Source organism: Coturnix japonica, chromosome 1, assembly GCF_054131305.1.
Source record: "Coturnix japonica strain WE chromosome 1, WE-NBRP24, whole genome shotgun sequence".
Taxonomy (NCBI): Eukaryota; Metazoa; Chordata; class Aves; order Galliformes; family Phasianidae; genus Coturnix; species Coturnix japonica.
Genome location: NC_140663.1, coordinates 122,637,429 through 122,658,889, shown reverse-complemented (window position 1 = coordinate 122,658,889; position 21,461 = coordinate 122,637,429). Strand labels below are relative to the sequence as shown.

The 21,461-nt window shown below is 44.6% G+C and overlaps 1 protein-coding gene across 8 annotated transcripts in view; it reads left to right on the top strand.

Annotated features, from left to right (window-relative positions):
* The window catches only part of LOC146762673 (mesoderm induction early response protein 3-like), a 219,881-nt gene that overhangs the window by 89,699 nt on the left and 108,721 nt on the right, over window positions 1–21,461 (top strand). The gene's annotated exons all lie outside the window — the stretch shown is intronic.

Genomic DNA, 21,461 nt, shown 5'->3' with positions numbered 1-21,461 from the left:
ATATAGACTCCCGGGTGGGCAGGATGAAATAACAAAAACAGTGCAGGAGTTAGAGAGAGTGGGTATTATAAGACCTGCACGTAGCCCATACAACTCCCCAATATGGCCAGTGCGAAAACCAGATGGAACATGGAGGATGACAGTAGATTATGGAGAATTGAATAAGGTCACGGCACCCGTTCATGAGGCTGTACCCAATATTGCCTCCCTAATGGACACGCTAAGCAGAGAAATTAAAACATACCACTGTGTCCTGGATTTAGCAAATCTGAGATACTCTGAGATACTGCCTCAGTCGTGGTCAGCCCTTAAATGAGGTCTCAGAGGGGGTGGAGTCGAAGTCCACCCCTTCCGGGAGCACAGCTAGATTACTCTCACCTGTGCTACCACAGCTGACCCAACACTTGCCTCAGCTAATTAATCAGAGGTTCAAGCTGTGATTTCCCATACACCTGACTGAACTATCAATAATTGGCTGTAATCACAGGAGTGAATCCTCCTGGGAGTTTTTTGGTGATGCTTTTCAACAGGCAAAACTGGCAGTTAAACAAGCTCAGGCATTGGGTATATTTGATCCTACCCTCCCAGCCGAATTAGATGTTCATGTTACCCAGGATGGTTTTGGCTGGGGCCTGTGGCAATGCCAGAGTTCTGTTCGAACCCCCATTGGATTCTGGTCTCAGATTTGGCATGGAGCAGAGGAAAGATATAGCATGATTGAGAAACAGTTATTGGCTGCCTATTTGGTGTTGCAAGCAGTTGAGCCAATAACACAGACAGCAAAAGTCATAGTAAAAACTACATTACCAATCCAGGGGTAGGTAAGGGATTTGACCCACCTTCCTAAGACAGGGGTGGTTCAAGCATAAATGGTAGCACAATGGGTCGCCTATCTGAGCCAGAGAAGTAGTCTGTCTTCATCTCCACTTAAAGAAGAACTACAGAAAATCCTAGGATCAGTGACATATCACAGTGATGCACCAAAAGAACCGATGGTTGCTCCACCAGAGAAGAGTCCCATTCAGGAAGGAAGATATACTATTCCTGAAGATGCCTCTGCAACCTGTTGTGTGGGGCTCCACACAGCAGCTTTCCATTTGCAATGCTTCCCTATAAAGCGACATGATCCGTCAGTGAATAGGGAATATTTCTTTTCATTTTCTGGTAATTCGTTGTATGGTGGGGCCTCTTTAGCACGTGATACCTCTTCTGCTGGTGATGTTCCAAACTTTTTATCTTCAGGCCAGTCCATAATTACCTCTAGGATTCCTGGACGATTGAGGTTTCCCGTTCGCGCTCGCTGTGTAATCAGCGTAATCCACTTGCTCCAGGTGACATCGGTAGCATGATGGGTGGAGCGAACCTGTCCTTTGAACATCCAGTCCAGCACTGACAGTCGAGGTGCCAAAAGGAGCTGTGTTTCAGTCACAACTACTTCGGAAGCAGCCCGAACCCCCTCATACGTGGCTAAGATCTCCTTCTCAGTTGGAGTGTAGCACTCTTCAGTCCCCTTATATGATCGACTCCAGAATCCCAGGGGTCGGCCTTGGGTCTCTCGTAAGGCTCTTTGCCACAAACTCCAAGTGGGGCCTTTCTCTCCAGCAGCAGTATAGAGGATGTTCTTTACATCCTGTCCAGTCCGTACTGGCCCCAGGGCTACAGCACGGGCTATCTCTTGTTTAATCTGTTCAAAAGCCTGCTGCTGCTCAGGGCCCCATGCAAAATCATTCTTCTTCCGCATCACCTGATAAAGGGGGCTTACAATGAGGCTGTAGTTTGGAATGTGCATCCTCCAAAAGACCACTGCACCCAGGAAAGATTGTGTCTCTTTCTTGCTAGTTGGTGGAGACATGGCAGTGATTTTGTCGATCACATCTGTTGGGATGTGACGACGTCCATCCTGCCACTTTATAACTAAGAACTGAATTTCCTGGGCAGGTCCTTTTACTTTGCTTCGCTTAATAGCAAAGCTGGCTTGTAGAAGAATTTGGATTATCTGCTCTCCTTTTGTGAAAACTTCTGCTGCTGTATCACTCCACACCACAATGTCATCAATGTACTGCAGGTGTTCAGGAGCACCACCCTGTTCCAGTACAGTTTGGACCAACCCACGGCAAATGGTTGGGCTGTGTTTCCACCCCTGGGGCAAACGGTTTCAAGTATACTGAATGCCCCTCCAGGTGAAGGCAAACTGTGGCTTACATTCTGCAGCCAAAGGAATAGAGAAGAAGGCATTGGCAATGTCAGTGGTGGCATACCATTTGGCTGCGTTTGACTCCAGCTCGTACTGGAGTTCCAACTTGTCCGGGACAGCAGCGCTCAACGGGGGTGTGACCTCATTCAGGCCACGGTAGTCTACTGTCAGCCTCCATTCTCCACTGCCTTTACGCACTGGCCAAATGGGACTGTTAAAAGGTGAGTGAGTTTTTCTGATCACTCCCTGATTCTCCAACTGGCGAATCAAATCATGAATGGGGAGCAAGGAATCCCTGTTGGTGCGATACTGCCATCTGTGCACTGTCTTTTTAGCAATCGGTACCTGCTGCTCTTTTACTCGTAGCAGCCCCAAAACAGACAGGTCCTCTGACAGGCCAGGCAAAACAGACAGCTGCTTAATGTTGTCCATATCTACATCAGCTATCCCAAAGGCCCATCGGTACCCCTTAGGATCCTTGAAATGCCCCCTTCTGAGGTAATCAATACCCAGTATACATGGAGCCCCTGAGCCAGTCACAATAGGATGCTTTTGCCAGTCTTTGCCAGTGAGGCTTATTTCAGCCTCCAGCACTGTCAATTCTTGAGAGCCCCCAGTCACTCCAGAAATATGGATTGATTCTGTCCCTTCATGACTGGAGGGCATTAGGGTGCACTGTGCACCGGAATCCACCAGCACCTTATATTCCTGTGGTTCTGATGTGCCAGGCCATCGAATCCACACAGTCCAATAAACTCTATTATCCCTCTCCCTCCCCTGACTGAGGGCAGGGCCCCTCTATTGGTTACCTGTGATGACTGGAGCAACTCCACTGGTGGTTGGTATGTATACTAGTTCTTTCACTCGTGCTCGTTGTGCAGAAGTAGGCTGATCATGCCACTTCCTCATGTCTTCTCCACGGTCACGTAGGTAGCGCCACATGGAAACACGCGGTGCAATCGTACTGTTGTTCTTTGCTCGAGCTGAGAAGCGTGTGCGTTTAACAGCTGAGACTTTTGATGATACAGGCGAGGAGTAGGACTGGAATACTTTGATCAGATCCTTCATTAGACCTGGTGGCCCGTACGAGGATTGACCTTCATCGGTTGTTTCTGATACTATTACGGGATCATTACGATTAGTTGATGGAAACAATTTCTTGCACATTTCATCTAGTCAGTCTTCTAGTCGTGAGGTGGCAGAAACTGCGGCATGCAGTTGGGAGAGCTGCTGATCAACGGTTTGAAACATTATAATCAGCTCAACAACTCGGGGCCATCTGTCCTCAAATCCTCTAGATGCTCTTACCAATGACTGTGCAGTTCTCTCTGGTGCTGTACTTGTGATTTTCTGCCACATGTCAGGATCGGCCCTCACTCTCTCTGGATCAAGTTCGCTTGGATCAGGGCTGTACAACATTTTCGTCATGGCCATTTCCCTCAGGTACTGGATACCTTTTTGGACGGTATTCCAACTAGTAATTTTAGGCTTCAAAGCATCCTTATAGGGGTACCTTTCTCTCACGGCTTCTAACAGCTGCAACCAGAGAGTGGCAGCTCCATCCGAACATCTGCTAATCCCTCTGTTGACACCTGCATATTGGGCAATGCTTCCTAGTTGGCGAGCTTCATTGCCATCTAGAGACAAGCTGTTGGCCTAGTTGTCCCAGCAGCGAAGCAACCAAGCAAGGATACCTTCATCTTGACGCCGTGTAAACTCCTTTCTTGAGCCTTGGATTTCAGTCAGCTTCAGAGGTCGACGATAAGTGATTTCCTCCTCATCATCAGTCTCTTCTTCATGCCTCTTGATTTTTGCCTTTGCTTTTTTCGGTACTGCTCCATGCCCGGCACCTGGGTCTTCTGCTGCCCCCCCCTCTGCTTCTCCTTCTTTTCGTTCTAGACGCATGGACACCCGTTTCCATTTCTTGCCTTCCACAGGGGCAACTGATATTGCTACTGATGCCTCCTGTGACTGATCAGAGTTAACTTGGGCTTGAATCTCAGATCGGAAACTCTCTCTCTCCAGAATATTATGAAACAAAGCACGGTATGCATAAGCCAAACCCCACATAAGGTTTACCTCCTTAGATCTCTGACCCAAATACTCACTTAATTTCTCAGGGTCCCTTAGGTGTTCAAGAGTGAAATCCCATGACACTGCAGGTCCCCATGCTTCTAAGACTTTTCCTAAACCTTTCCATATTCCCTGCCAGTCATCATTCTCTGGTTCTGGAGGAGACTTCCGCATAGAACTAATGTATCGGATTACATATACATTCATTAATATTGATAACATAGATGCAAGTATGAACCCTATCTCAGTTATTGAAAGGCGTGTGGAAATCGGAGAGTACAACCTAAAAAAAGCAGGTTTTTTTAGCCTGTACAATGAATTAAACATGGTGGTGTTTGTAAAATTGCCCATTCCATCTGGGATGCAAGTATTTGTAAGATTCACAATTCCATTTGTGATGCGAGTGTTTGTAAGATTCACAATTCCATCTGGGGTGTAGATGCCAAAATTTGGACCATACCACATCTCATATAAGTACCAGGCAGGTGTCTCCATCAGTATCCACCTTATTAGGCCATATACCTGCACAATTCCACAAAACCAAATTATGGTGTTAATAGTTGACCAATACTTTAAGAAGATCATAATTGCTTTCAATCCCTTAAACAGAGCAACTGGGATGAAGAGTGGATTCATAGCTGGCAGGCTCTGTAAAAGTCAGAGCTAGCTAGCTTTGCTCTAAGGGAGAAAGAAATGCCTTTGTTTTCTATACAAAAGTTAGATAGCAATGCTGAGAATGTGTAGCTGCCCTTAATGTTGACAATTTGTCTGGTATTTCAAGGTCACGTTCTCAGTGAGCAGCTACAAACACTCCTGTAACGAAGCTAACGAAGCTCTTTAAGAGTAAAGAGAGAGTCGTTCTAAAAGCTAAAAAGCTCTATGCCCGCATCCTCCACCAAAAAATCTGTCACGGGTTACTTAGATTTACCTTTGCCCGTGACAGGGGAAGCCACCCCGTGGGCCCCCCCCCTGGGGCCCGGAAAGGAGGGGAAAAGGGGAATGGGATAAAAACAGTGGCAATCTAAGGAGGAAAAACTTATTTTTCTAAATATGATATCGAAATACAAGATAACACAATATAATATAATTGAGGTTAACAAATCGATCAAAACAGAGAGAGAGTCCCCGAAAACCGAGAGGCCTACTGTGAACTCTAGGTGACACGGCTGGAACACTTCCCACTCCCCGAGAAGTTCGAGAGAAGAAGGAGGGCACTCCAGCCTGGGAACAAGATTATATAGCATCCTGATCCCGTGACTTATCATTACCCCTGTTGTTCTCTGGGATATGTAGTCTTCTTCTGTGGACTGCACATTCAATAGAAGTATCAATGCTTTACATTATGTTATGATGTGGAATACTGATAGCAAAATTACAAAATTACAAAACCATGACACCCAGTGCTTCAGCTATCAACTGATGATCTTGGGCATTAAATTCTTCCTACGGAGGTAATATATCTGTCAGTAACCATCATTTGACAAAATAGCAGTATCCATGCCAAAAGAGAGGAGCATATGGGATGTGCTAATTGGTTCAGGTCCATAGTTATTGCAGACATTTTACTCATTAACAGTTGTGAGTCTATGCTGTTTAGGACAGCCAGTACTGTTCCTAGAAAACCAGCAACATCCCTTTTCCCCTGATTTCCTGAGGAGAAGGCACGTTTATGTATCCAGGTTGTCCATCGTACTGAAGACGTCTTCGGGTATGGTGCACAAGCAGGTTGACTGGCAGAAACATTGCCTCTCATCTGTATCTCTATCCGCTTAAGAGACCATAAAGGATTGAAATGCATCTTTTGATATCATATACTTTTAATTATATAAGGACCTGTATTAAAAATATGAGGATTTAATTTAATAGGAGGTTGAGTAGGTATGGGTAACTCAACTTAAATTTTCATTTGTAATGCTGTGCTGGAATGAACTTTGGAATTCGCCCAAAAACTTGTTATCATTACTGGATGTGGCAAAGCAAAGGAATACCAGCATTCACGTTTAAAAGGGCAAATATGTATTTGATCTTCCAACTCATCTTTGTCTTAGTTGATAGTGATCTGAGACACAGTTGCACAGTCAGTGTTGCTTTCAATCCAACACCCTATCGAAACTGTCTCTTCATCATTTCCAATCACAGATGGAATCTGTCAGTGTTTGTCCCTCTCCTTTATTTTTCATTCCTGTCTAGAAACTGTGTTATTTCTCAATACTACTGCAGACAAGATTGGCACTTGCCCCACTTGGGTAGCATAGGCATCAGTCCATGGCCACCCTGTGGTACATGAGTGTCATACATCTTGGGTATCAACCATAAAATCAAATATCAATTCTGAACCTTTATATCTCCATTTACAATATATAAATAACAGTTTCGAATCGGCAACATTATACCAACAGATTTGTTCTAGCTCTGTCATCTTGCAACAATAAAAATCTCAGTGCTTAGGATTTTCTGGTTTTCTGGATTACTCACTGTAATTGCAGTGTATTGTGTGTGTCTAAGTTTCCATGGCCATATTAGCTCTCTTTGACTACTGACTTTTCCTATTATAATTAATATAATTAATATTGCCTCTTTCACTGCAATTTAAGTTTGTCCACTTCCCCCCCCCAATTTATAGTTTAAAACAACAGATTGGTTTACAATATCTTGGTCTAACAGTCCTTAATAGAACTTGGAAATTTTAGTTTACAAATTAGCACCCCAAATATGAACACAAAAACAATCAAAAACATTAACAACCCAGTTTGAGGGCACTCCCATTCAATATATTTCAATACCTCCTCCCAGTCACGGGTTATATTCATTATCTGTTAATCCTTACTTCCTGATGGTTCTTCTGTTTCCCCAATATTGGGATGTGCAGAGGCCTTTACTTGTGTGTAGTGAGTCCAGCCTTTCTCTACAGTCGTCACTGTTGTTTCAGTGATCAGCAGTACCTGAAACGTTCCTTCCCACTTGGGATAAAGCTTCGACTCCTTACAAATGCATATTAGGATCCAGTCTCCATCAGAGAATGAGTGAACTGGAAGTTCCAGAGGTGGAGTTTGAGCCAGTAGTCCACATTACAGAATCACAGAATCACAGAATTACCCAGGTTGGAAGGGACCTCAAGGATCATGTAGTTCCAACCCCCCTGCCTAGCAGGGCCACCAAACATACGCCTTTACTAGATCAGGTTGCCCAGGGCCCCGTCCAACCTGGTCTTGAACACCTCCAAGGACGGGGCATCCACAACCTCACTGGGCAGCCTGTTCCAGGACCTAACCACTCTTCTAGTAAAGATCTTTCCCCTAACATCCAACCTAAATCTTCCCTCCTTCAACTTAAAACCATTTCCCCTAGTCCTGCTATTATCAGCCCTTTCGAAGAGTTTACTCCCCTCCTGGGAGTAAGTTCCCTTCAGGTACTGAAAGGCTGCAATGAGGTCATTCCTTGAGGGATAATAGAGAAACAGACAACCTGAGTATATATGGTCTTAAACTGAGACAAGGGAGGTTTAAGTTAGATATTAGGAAGAAGTTTCTCACATAGAGGGTGGTGATGAACTGGAACAGGTTGCCCAAGGAGGTTGTGGATTCCGCATCCCTGGAAGCATTCAAGGACAGGCTGGATGTGGCTCTGGGCAGCCTGGTCTAGTGGTTGGTGACCCTGCATATGGTGGGAGGGTTGAAACTGGATGATCATTGTGGTCCTTTTCAACCCAGGTCATTCTATGATTCTATGACATAGTTCTTAAGAAACTTATCCTTGGTTTTGAGAGTGGGCATCTCACCACTCTCTCCCAAGTACAACAACCCAAAAAAGCATTTCATATGGTGATACTCCTAGGTCTTTTTTGGGAGCAGTTCGTATTCTGAGAAGGGCTAAAGGTAAACACTTTGTCCATGGTAATTTGGTCTCTAAAATCAGTTTTGACAAGTGCTTTTTCAGCATCTGATTCATTCTTTCTACTTTCCCTGAAGAAGGGGGGTGCCACAGTGTATGGATATGGAACTCACACTTTAGGAATAAAGTTCTCATTAGCTCCTGCAGGATGTGTGAAGTAAAGTGAAATGGCTTCCCTTATCTGAGTCTATATTCTACACAATCCCATATCTAGGGACTATTTGCTCCAAAATTGTCCTTGTCACTACACTAGCAGTTGCTGACACTGAGGGGTAAGTTTCTACCCAATCTGACAAGTGATCTGCTAATAATAACAGATACACGAACCTTCCTACCTTAGGTAGTTCAGTAAAATCTACTTGTATACTTTGGAAAGGTCTAAGTCCTGGATCCCTACCACTCAGGGATTGTTTTCTTATGGTCATCCTGTTTATTTGCTGACATGTTATGCAGCTGCTGCATATCTGCTTGGCTATTGTATACAATCCACACACACATATTTCCTCAATACAGCATCATACATTTCTTGAACTCCCCAATGACTTCCCTGATGCAAAAGAGTTAAAATTTCTCTCATTACTTGCTTGTTTACCATTTCCCTACCATCAGGGAGAATCTATCATCCTTCTGACCCCTTTACTTCTAACTCTCTAGAAGTTGCTTTCTCTTTTTCACTGAAGATTTGATTTTCAGAAGGAGGCTTTATCTCAGGCACCTGTGACAGTTTAATTACCCTTTCTGACTGTAAAGCAGCCTCCCTTGCTTTTTTGTTTGCAGTTTGTTTTCCTGTGCTTCCAGGGAATCTCCTTTTTGATGTCCCTTTATATGGACTACAGCAATCTCTTCTGGCAGTAACACATTTTCCAAAACGTGTTTGATTAGTTCTTCATGTGCCAATTCCTTTCCTCCACTGTTTATCAAAACTCTCTCCTCCCAAATTTTTCCAAATGTATGTACCACTCCATATGCATATCTCATATCTGTATATATAGTTCCCTGTTTCCCCTGTAACAGCCTCGGAGCTTGATTTAAGGGGAACAACTCACAGGTTTGAGCTGACCAACTACTAGGTAAGTTTCCCATTTCTGCTACTTTCCTGTCTGCTCCTTCAACAATTGCATAACCATTGCACCACTTCCCACTTATCACTCTAGATGATCCATCTATAAACAGAATTTCCCTTTCAAAGGTACATCCTGTAAATCCAACCTTATCTTTGTCTGAAAATTTAAGTCCAGGCAGTTACATTCCACATCCATGGTGTTTTCACTTCCCTTAATTAATAAGGAAGCTGGATTTGTGATAGAGTTTGTAATTAGAGTCAAATCATCTTTTTCAATCAATATTGTTTCATATTCAAGTATCCTAGAATCCGTCAGCCATCTCCCAGCTTTCTGAGTGATAATTGTTTTTACTTGATGAGGAGTGACAACAATTAATTGCCCCCCGAAGGTCAATTTCCTGCTTTCTTCTACCAATAAGGCAGTTGCCACTACTGTCTGGACACATTCGGGCCAACCTCAAGATACAGGATCTAATAGCTTAGACAAATATGCAATGGGTTTTCTTTCTGTCTCCCCATTCTTGTGTTAGAACTCCTAAAGCAGCTCCTTCACTGACAGTTACAAAAAGGTGAAATGGTTTCTTTAAATCAGGAAGTATGTTGGGTTCCTCCTCTGATAATTTGAGATAGTCTCTTTGCTTTCTGTGCATATGATTCTATCCTTATTCTACAGTATTGAATTAAACCTAGAAACATTTGCAACTCCCTCTTTGTCCCAGACAGAGGAAGCTGCACAATGCCCTGAATTTTCAGAGTTTATCCTCCATTTCCCCTCAGAAATCACATGCCCAAGGTATCTGACTTCTTTTTCCACATACTGCAGTTTCTTTTTAGATACCCTTAGCCTGTGTTCCCCCAAGAAATTCTGGAATTTATTTGTAATCTCTTTTACTTTGGACTCCTCTGTCCCACAAATCAGCAAATCATCCACATACTGTAACAACCTCTTCTCTAGCCTGTAACCACTCTACCTCTTCACCAGCCTGAAGGTTTATCAAAACTTTCTCCAGCGCTTGTCCAAATAGATTAGGTGATTCTGTGAATCCTTGGGGGTAAAACAGTCCACATATATTGCTTCTTTTGTCCCATTTCTGGGTCCTCCCATTCAAAAACAAAAAGATCTCGACTCTCTGAGTCCAAAGGACAGGCCCAGAAAGCATCCTTTAGATCTATTACACTAAAACATTTATGTTCGGTGGGATCTGACTCATTAGGGTATAGGGGTCAGGAACCATGGAGTGTCACTTAAAAACTATTTCATTAATTTTTCTTAGATCTTGCACCAGCCAGTATGTGCCATCTGCCTTCCATACTAAATTGCTAAAGAGGCCCCACCATACCATGAACTACCAGAAAATGAAAATAAATATGCCCTGTTCATTCAAGGCTGTCCATCTGGCCTTTAATGTTACTGAACGTGAGAGGTGGCCAACGCTTTATCTTTATACTGACGCATGGATAGTGGTGAATGCCTTATGGGGGTGGTTACAGCAGTGGAAACAAAATAACTGGCAATGGAGGGGTAAACCTATTTAGGCTGCTGAACTGTGGAAAGACATTGCTGCCTGAACAAAGAATATGGTTTTAAAGGTGTGCAATATGGATGCTCGTGTCCAAGATTCCGGCTACTGAGGAACATGAAAACAGGTAGATTGAGCTGCCAGAATTGAGGAGGCTTAAATAGACTTGGACTGGCAGAACAAGGGTGAATTATTTCTAGCTCGATGTGCCCATGAGACTTTGGGACATCAAGGAAGAGACGCAACATTTAAGTTTTCTACAGACCAATGTGTGGACCTACCTGTGGACACTATTGCTCAGGTTATTCATGACTGTGAAACACGTGCCATAATTAAACAAGCCAAGACGATGAAACCTCTCTGGGGGGAAGGGCGGTGGCAAAAGTATAAATATCGAGAGGCATTGCAAGTTGATATCACCTTGCCATGTTCTCCCAATGGTATGATTTGCTTACTATGGTGGAAGCAACCACCGAGTTGTACAATATAGTCTTATCTTGCATTCTGATATCATCATTTTGGGGGACAAAATGAGTGCTGCTGGGTCTGAGGCGGCAGTTTGAAGCTTAAAACAGAGATTGATGGGTGGAGACAGTGGAGTTCAAACGCATGGAGAGGGGTGGGGAGATGCTGCTTCTCTTAAGTGCCTGTATACTAACATGCGTAGCATGGGTTATAAGCAGGAAAAGCTGGAGTTCTGTGTGCGGTCGCAGGGTTACGATTTCATTGCGATCACGGAGACGTGGTGGGACAGCTCACATGACTGGAATGTTTTTGTGGAGGGCTATGTGCTTTTTAGGAAAGATTGGCTGGCAAGGTGGGGTAGTGGAGTTGCTCTTCATGTGAGAGAACACCTAGATTGTATTGAACTCCACCTGGGGGAGAGTGATGTAGCAGTGGAGAGCTTGTGGGTAAGAATTAAGGGGCGGGCTGGTAAGGGTGACACTGTTGTGGGTGTGTACTACAGGCTCCCTGATCAGCAGGAGGAGATTTGATGAGGCCTTCCATAAGCAATTGGAAGTAGCGTCACGCTCCCAGGCACTGGTACTTATGTGGGACTTCAATTATCCATATATTTGCTGGATGACCAACACGGCCAGGCATGCACGGTCCCGACAATTTTTGCAGTGTCTTGAAGACAACTTTCTGATGCAGGTGGTCGAGGAACCGACATGGGGTGGGGTGTTACTGGACCTTATTCTCACCAACAAAGAAGGACTTGTTAAGGAAGTAAAAGTCAGGGGCAGCTTGGGTTGTAGTGATCATGAGATGGTGGAGTTCAAGATCCTGAGTGGAAGAAGCAAAGCAAAAAGTAGGATTGCTACCCTGGACTTTAGGAGAGCAAACTTTGATCTCTCCCGGGACCTACTTAGAGCTATCCCGTGGGCCAGGGTGTTAGAAGGCAAGGAGGCCTGTGAGAGCTGGTTAGCATTTAAACAGCCCTTCTTCCAAGCTCAGGATCGGTGCATCCCTTTAACTAAGAAATAGGGAAAAGGTGTCAGGAGGCCTGCATGGATGAGCAAGGAGCTCATGTGCAAGCTCCAAGGAAAGAAGAAGGTCCATGAAATGTGGAAAAATGGTCTGACCACTTGGGAAGAATATAAGAATGTAGTCAGGGCCTGCAGGGACGCGACAAGGAAGGATAAAGCCCACCTGGAGTTGAATCTAGCTGAAGTGATAAAGGATAATAAAAAAGTGAGGGGGGTGCTCTGGTAACTGAGAAAAAAAAAGACAGGGACCTCTTGGAAAGAGTCCAGCGGAGGGCCGCAAAGATGGTGAAGGGACTGGAGCATATCCCCTATGAAGAAAGGCTAAGTGAACTGGGTCTGTTTAGCCTTGAGAAAAGACGACTGAGAGGGGATCTAATCCAGGTTTATAAATATCTGAGGTGTGGGGGCCATAGTGGCGAGGCCAGTCTCTTTTCAGTGGTACGTGGAGACAGGACAAGGGGAAATGGACATAAGCTGGGACATATGAAGTTCCACACGAATGTGCGCAAGAACTTCTTTATGGTGAGGGTGACAGAGCACTGGAACAGGCTGCCCAGGGGGATTGTGGAGTCTCCTTCTCTGGAGATATTCAAGTCCCGCTTGGATGATTACCTGTGTGACCTGCTTTGGCAGGGGGGTTGGACTCGATGATCTCTAGAGGTCCCTTCCAACCCCTACAATTCTGTGATTTTGTGATTCTGTGATCATAGTGTTACCAGTTTACGGGTTGGTTCGGCTCGGTTCTGTGCCTAGTGGGGCCAAGGGATTTCACAAAACCCACGCCTCCAGAGAAGGGAAACAGGGGACCCCAAAATAATTAGGAAAAAAACAGTGGCAACGATCTGAGTAGAAACAAACTCATTTTACTAAATATATTATTGGAATGAAAAATAATTAGAGTTGAAGCCAATAATTAGGTATAATGAGAGAGTATCTGAAAGCTGTAGGCCTTACAGTAATTGTGCAGTCAGGACAAGCAGCAGCGAAGCTGAAGAGCGGCGAAGAGCAAAGCTGAAGGGAAGCAAGAGAGAATCAGATGACCCAGTCCTACTGCTGCCCCCCGCCATGGACATAGATTGATCTAGATAACTTTGTGTCACCTCCCGATTCGGTGACAAATTAAGGCTGCCGTGTGAAAGTACCGTGCCTCTGTGCATGGGGAACAGACAAGACTCACACACAGTGTGTAAAGCCAAAAGTACAAGTTTAATGCCTCGCAACAAACCCTATATACTGGTACAGGTGACCTCCCAGATGCAGCTGCAGTGCCTACAAACCTGAAAACACACAACAACAGCTATCTGCCTAACAATTTTTGAAATGCTGTATGGCAACACTTAGTCAACTTGAAAAGAACAGTGCATTCAAGTTCAAGATAACAGCACAGTACACAGTGGAGTTACAATTTTGCCAAGTTCAATGTAACACTGCTGTACAGAATCTTCATGGCATTCCAGTTCAATCCAGTGTGCATTATAAATGTCATACACCATAACCCAATAACAAGAGAAAAACATATTCGTTGTGCAGAATCGTTCCGAATGTCCCCACCGGGGGATTACCCAGGAACAAGGTCTCCCCCGCTCAACGAACTATCAGTCCGGCATGAAGGCAAGATTCCCAGTTTGTACCTTCAGGCACATTGGGAGCAACGCTGTCTCATGTCCTGTTACCAGCAAGCCGCTGGCCAGTGTTGACGTCAAATCACTGGCTGCACTGCAGGCATTAACCAAGGAGACGTTGACCAAAACCGGTGCTGAAATGTTTGGATCCTCACGATGCACAGGATGTCTCATCATTTGGTGTTGGCTTAACTTAACGTGCCGGCAGCCAGCGGGGCCCACTTGGGGTCCTGACACAGGCGTATCCCCTGCCCATGACAAGGAGTGGCATAGGGCCTGGGAGCCATGGCCCTCCATCAGGTCTGATCAGGACCTGACTTATTGGTGTCCGTTCGGTCAGCCGATGATCTCCCATCCGATTCTCTAGATGATTTAAACTAAACAGTACATGCAGGAGGAGAGCATGTGGGCACAGCTCAGGCCCCTCCAGTCCTCTCCACTCTTTAAGCGCATGAAGATGCCCCTTCAAAGTCTGATGTGCACGTTACCCAATAGCCTGGCCGGTGCTGTTGCCAGGAATACCGAAGGTATGCTTAACAACCCAAGCTGTACACTAGCGTTCAAAACATGCACTTCTATATCCTGGGCCATTGTCAGTCTTCAACTCCTGAGGTGCACCCATGACAGCTCAAACCTCTGGGGTTCACACCTGCAGGAAAAGGGTTAGCTGAATGCCAACCTGGGCAATTCTGTACAATGTTGTGTGCAAAAACAACTGGAACGTGAAACATCCTGTGCAGTGACAACACTGACTGATGGAACCGATTATGTGACATTTTGGCAGTGGTACATAGATCAACCATAGTCATGTAGTAAGCAGCATCAGCATACTGATTCCCTTCTACAGTCCTGGATGTTGTTTCAGCCACCCCTCCCACAAACCGCACTGTTGGTTCCAGCAGCTATTTTCTAAGGCCAAGATCACAATGGGAGTGTGGTAACGTCTGCACCAGTATCTACCTGAAATTCCAGGGTCGTATGGGGTCAACAAATCAACAATGTGTATGCAGATTTGGAGACGTCCAGTTCCCCGACCTACTAGCACTGAATAACACAATCTACAAGCATTTATCTCAGGGATCAGATCGCACCCAGTCAGAATGCATTCTTGTGCCTTGATGGTCCAGTGTTCAGCAGCCTCGGCTGCTACCCTCCCCAAGTCCTGATCGCTCAGACGCCTATCAGCTTTACTCCAACAGCGCGAGGATGCCTTACTACCCAAGGCTGACAGCTTTTCTATTGTCATGGTTTTGTAATTTTGATATTTGTATTCCTGTCACGGTTTGAATGGAAAATCCACCTGCGTCCGTGACAGGGGCTGTGGGCCCCGGAGGGGCCCTAGGCCGAAAGGAAAAAAAGTTAATTAGGAAAAGAAAACAGCGGCAACGATCTAAGGAGGCACACTTATTTACTAAATACTATATCGAAATACAGGATAACACAATATAATACAATATAATTGAAAATTGAGCTAATGAATCAAGCAAAATAGGAGAGAGAATGAGTCCCGTAACCGAGAGGCCTACTGTGAAATCTAGGCGAGACGGCTGAAGGCTCCCACACACTCCCCTGAACGCCAGAACTCGAAAGACGTCAGTCTGTTCTGCGACCAAGTTAATATAAAGTCCAGGTCCCGTGACCTATCGTGTTGTTCTCTGGGAGATGTAGTCTTCTTCTGTAAGTTGCAGATTCAGTAAAATTATTCATGTTTTATATGATGTTATGATGTGGAATACTGATAGCAAAATTACAAAATTATTAAACCATGACAATTCCACATCATAACATCATGTAAAGTATGGATAATTTTACCAAATGTTCAGCTCACAGAAGAAGACTACATACCCCAGAGGACATCACGGTCAGGGATAAGTCACGGGACCAGGACACTATATAATCTCACTCCCAGGCTGGACTCGCTCTCTTTAATCCTCGGAGCGTGGGGGAGCATTCCAGCCATTTCGCTTAGAGCTACAGTAGGCCTCTCTGTTTTGGGACTCACTCTCTCTCCTATTTTGCTTGATTCATTAGCCTTAATTTCAATTATTTTGTATTATATTGTATTTATATATAGTATTTAGTAAATAAGTGTGCCTCCTTAGATCATTGCCGCTGTTTTCTTTTCCCCTTCCCAGCCAGAGGGCTGGACGCTATTGCTCAGGTTATTCATGACTGTGAAACATGCGCCATAATTAAACAAGCCAAGAGGATGAAACCTTTTTGGGGGGAAGGGCGATGGCAAAAGTATAAATATGGAGAGGCATGGCAGGTTGATTATATCACCTTGCCACGATCTCGCAATGGTAAGCGTTATGTACTCACCATGGTGGAGGCAACCACTGGGTGGCTCGAAACATACGCAGTACCCGATGCTACCGCCAAAAACACCATATTAGGGCTGGAGAAGCAGGTCCTATGGCGGCATGGCACTCCAGAAAGAATTGAATCTGATAATGGGACTCGTTTCAAGAATTCCTTTGTAAATACTTGGGCCAAAGATCATGTCATTGAGTGTATTTACCATATTCCCTATCATGCATCAGCTTCTGGTAAAATTGAATAATTCAATGGGTTGTTAAAAATTATGTTTAAATCAATGGGTGGTGGAACATTTAAACATTGGGAGAACCATATAGCAGAAGCCACTTTGTTGGTCAACACTCGAGGATCTAGTAATCGTGATGGTCCTAACCAATCCAGCTCCCTATGTACTGTAGAGGGAGATAAGGTCCCTGTAGTACACGTAAAGAGCATGTTGGGAAAAGCAGTTTGGGTCCTTCCAGTGTCTGTAAAGGGCAAACTTCTCCGGGGTACTGTTTTTGCCCAGGGACCTTGGTGCACTTGGTGGGTGATGCACAAAGATGGGAATGTTCAATGTGTACCACAAGGGAATTTGATGTTGGGGGAGTGCAGTCAGTAATTCTATGTATATATGAGTAGAGTCTCAGTGATATATGACGAATGTCCAATTAGGTGCAGGACTTAAGATAGGTGGATTAATGTTGAGGGGACACTCTGTATACCTGGACTAGGCTAGTTTTATTATTAGTAGACTATGGTTGACTATAGTGCTAGAGATTCTCTGAAAGTATTTTGGTTTATAGACTTAATTTCATGATTTTATTTCTGTAGGCAAGTTTTCCGTCTGGGCTCTATATCGTGCACTGGCCATGCATGTGTAGAGTACACATGGAAAGAAGTATGATTCAGAGGGAATCTGCTGTGATGGCTGGGAAGGGATGAATGCACCTTGATGTGGGGGATGCCCCACTAGCTCTGCCTTTCCCCTCCACTGCTGTCATGTTCCTTTTTTTTCCAGCAGTTTTGCCATTTCTCAGGTTAGTAAATAATAGTGTGTTAGGTTATGTAGTTTTTTTCTCAGCTTAGGGATTTGCATGAAATAGATATAAATTGTTAAGAAAATAGGGTCACTGATTGCTCATAACTATGTATGTATGTGTGTGTGTATATTAAGCATAATGTAGTGACGTAGAATAAGGGGTGGAATGTCATGGTTTTCTAATTTTGATATCAGTATTCTACATCATAACATCATGTAAAGTATGGATAATTTTACCAAATGTTCAGCTCACAGAAGAAGTCTATGTAGCCCAGAGGACATCACGGTCAGGGATAAGTCACAGGACCAGGACACTATATAATCTCGCTCCCAGGCTGGACTCGCTCTCTTTAATCCTCGGAGCGTGGGGGAGCATTCCAGCCATTTCGCTTAGAGCTACAGTAGGCCTCTCTGTTTTGGGACTCACTCTCTCTCCTATTTTGCTTGATTCATTAGCCTTAATTTCAATTATATTGTATTATATTGTGTTATCCTGTATTTCGATATAGTATTTAGTAAATAAATGTGCCTCCTTAGATCGTTGCCACTGTTTTCTTTTCCCTTTCCCTTTTTTCCCTTTCCTTTTTGGGCCAGCAGCTCTGCGAGCCAGCTGCCCCCCTGTCACAGGCACAGGTAGATTTTTGGTTAACCCGTTACATCTATCTGTGTTAACTCCATTTCAAAGTCTGCCTCCTCCTCGCTAGTCGAGGACTCCTTGGCACTACTCCGTTCTGCTTCTTCTCTCTTCTCTTTCCTCAGAGATCTTTTGTTGAAGGTACAGGGGCGGCATAGCGGAGAACACAGGTGGCTGAATTGGGGCAGCAGTGTGCGCTACCACTCCTGGCGGTTTCTCCCCCAGAAAATAGATAAACCCTCGGCCCCCCATACCCCAGAGCCTTCCCGACTCATCCTCCCCCCACTTCAAATGTCCCATGGTGGGAGCGGAGGGGTTGACTGAATCTGTAACTGGGCTAATAAAGGGCTACTGAGGCCCTTTGTTTCTCTACCTCTTCTACTGCCTTTCCCTCTTTTATCTCTTCTCGATCATCTGCCTCCTATTGTTGAGTCTTCTCCTCCTCCCCCTCGGAATCAAATGGCCGCAACTAGGTGTTAATGGCTCGCCATAACTCCCGCTCCTCCTTAGGCGATTTAGTTAACTTTCTAAGAGGGTAGCAGTTTCTGCGCCTCCATCCCCTGAACAAGCCTGCTCACAGAGCTCCTTTCTGGCTTTCTCTAATGACGACCAACTCACACAGTAAGAAGCTTCATCAGCCAGACCTCTCCGCATCATCCACTTAATAAGCAGATCGAGGTCCTCATCATGCACTTCACACCACACCCATGAAGCCATCCCCCACAGCATACTCACCCACTGTCCCATAATCAGAACTATAATGGAGTTGCTGTCTCACACACACTGTCCGGACCGCTCTCACCACATCACGTCGGGGTCACCAATTGTCACCTCCCGATCCGGCGACAAATTTAGGCTGCCCTGTGAAATTACCGTGCCTACGCGCATGGGGGACAGATGAGACTCACACACAGTGTGTAACGCCTAAAGTACAAGTTTAACGCTTCACAACAAACCCTATATGCTGGTACAGGTGACCGCCCCTATCAGACACTTGTGACCTCCCTGACTCCACCCCTGGTGCACACAGGCACCACCTACCCAATACCCAACACTCCGTGACAGTTTTTGGTGGAGAATGCAGGCAACACCTATTGCAAAAAATTACAAAACCATGACAGTCTTATTTCTGCCTCCAACACAGACAATTCTTGGGATCCCCCAGTCACTCCATAAACTTAAATCAGTTATGTCCCTTTATAACTCAAGGTCATTAGATTGCTCTGTGCAGCGGTATTTACCAGTGCCTTTTATTTCTGTGGTTCTGATGTGCCAGGCCATCAAATCCTCACAGTCCAATATACTCTATTGCCCCTCAAGCAGGGAAGCAATTACCTCTAATAGCTGAGACTTTAATCAGTTGTATCAGCTCCTTCAGCAGACTCTTGATCATCGCGGTCTTTTTCAGGTATTTCTGATACTGCCACAGGTTCATCACAATTAATCAATAGGGACAATTCCTACAGCATGCCGTCCTGTTTCTTCTCCGTTTCATCTAGTCTTTCTGTTACTCAGGACATGGCTGAAATGGAAACATGGGATGGAGGTAATTTTTGTGCCAAGTTCTGAAGTGTAATAATCAGTTCAAAAACATGGGGTCTTCTGTGTTGGTTCTGTCACTGTTTGAATGGAAAATCCGCCTGCATCCGTGACAGGGGCCGTGGGGCCCGGAGGGGCCCTAGGCCGAAAGGAAAAAGTTAATTAGGAAAAAAAGAAAACAGTGGCAACGATCTAAGAAGGCACACTTATTTACTAAATACTATATCGAAATACAGGATAACACAATATAATAAAATATAATTGAAAATTGAGCTAACGAATCAAGCAAAATAGGAGAGAGAATGAGTCCCGTAACCGAGAGGCCTACTGTGAATCTAGGCGAACGGCTGAAGGCTCCCACACACTCCCCTGAACGCCAGAACTCGAAAGACGTCAGTCTGTTCTGCGACCAAGTTAATATAGAGTCCAGGTCCCGTGACCTATCGTGTTGTTCTCTGGGAGATGTAGTCTTTTTCTATAAGTTGCAGATTCAGTAAAATTATTCATGCTTTATATGATGCTATGATGTGGAATACTGATAGCAAAATTACAAAATTATTAAACCATGACAGGTTCTCATATCTATTAAATGTACTCGCATACCTTACCAGTGCTGTTCTTGTGGGCTTCTGCCATATGTCGGGTATACTCCTCACTCTCAGGAACAGGGTCCTGGCATGGTTTATTAGGAACAAACATGGGATCATACAACATTTCCATGATAGCTGTTTCTCTCAAATATTGGATACCTTTTTCAGTGATATTCCGCTTTTTCATCTCAGGCTCCAAATCATCTTTGAAGGGATGCTTTTCCTTCACAGCTACTAACACTCGTTCCTAGACGGTGGCAACTCCATTCAGACATCTACTAATCCCTCTGTCAATAGCCGAGTCTATGGCAATGCTTCCTAGTTGGCAAGCTTTGTTATCATCTAGAGGCACACTACAAACCCCATTGCCCCAACACTGAAGCAACCAGGTGACAACTCTTTTGTTTAGGTGCTGTATAAACTCTTTTCTTGAGCTGTGGATTTCAGTCACCTTCAGGGGTCAATGTGTAGTGGTAACAGTGACTTCCTCCTCCTCACTCTCCTCTTTGCGTCTCTTTGTTTTCTCAGCAGCCTTTCTCGGTGATAATGGTATTGAGGAGGGCCCCATATAACATAATATCAGCCATACCACATAAAAGTACCAGGCAGGTGTCTCCATCAGTATCCACCTTATTAGGCTATATACCTGCACAATTCCACAACACCAAATTATGGTGTTAATAGTTGACCAATACTTTAAGAAGATCATAATTGCTTTCAATCCCTTAAACAGAGCAACTGGGATGAAGAGTGGATTCATAGCTGGCAGGCTCTGTAAAAGTCAGAGCTAGCTAGCTTTGCTCTAAGGGAGAAAGAAATCCCTTAGTTTTCTACACAAAAGTTAGATAGCAGTGCTGAGAATGTACAGCAGCCCTTAATGTTGACAATTTGTCTGGTATTTCAAGGTCATGTTCTCAGTGAGCAGCTACGAAAAGATAACACTCCCCTAACGAAGCTCTTTAAGAGTAAAGAGAGAGTCGTTCTAAAAGCTAAAAAGCTCTATGCCCGCATCCTCCACCAAAAAATCTGTCATGGGTTACTTAGATTTACCTATGCCCGTGACAGGGGAAGCCACCCCGTGGGCCCCCCCCCTGGGGCCTGGAAAGGAGGGGGAAAAAGGGAGTGGGATAAAACAGCGACAATCTAAGGAGGAAAAACTTATTTTACTAAATATGATACCGAAATACAAGATAACACAATATAATATAATTGAGGCTAACAAAATCGAACAAACAGAGAGAGAGAGAGAGTCCCCGAAAACCAAGAGGCCTACTGTGAACTCTAGGCGACACGGCTGGAACGCTTCCCACTCTCCGAGAAGTTCGAGAGAAGAAGGAGGGCACTCCAGCCTGGGAACGAGATTATACAGCATCCTGGTCCCGTGACTTATCATTAACCCTGTTGTTCTCTGGGATATGTAGTCTTCTTCTGTGGACTGCACATTCAATAGAAGTATCCATACTTTACATGATTTTATGATGTGGAATACTGATAGCAAAATTACA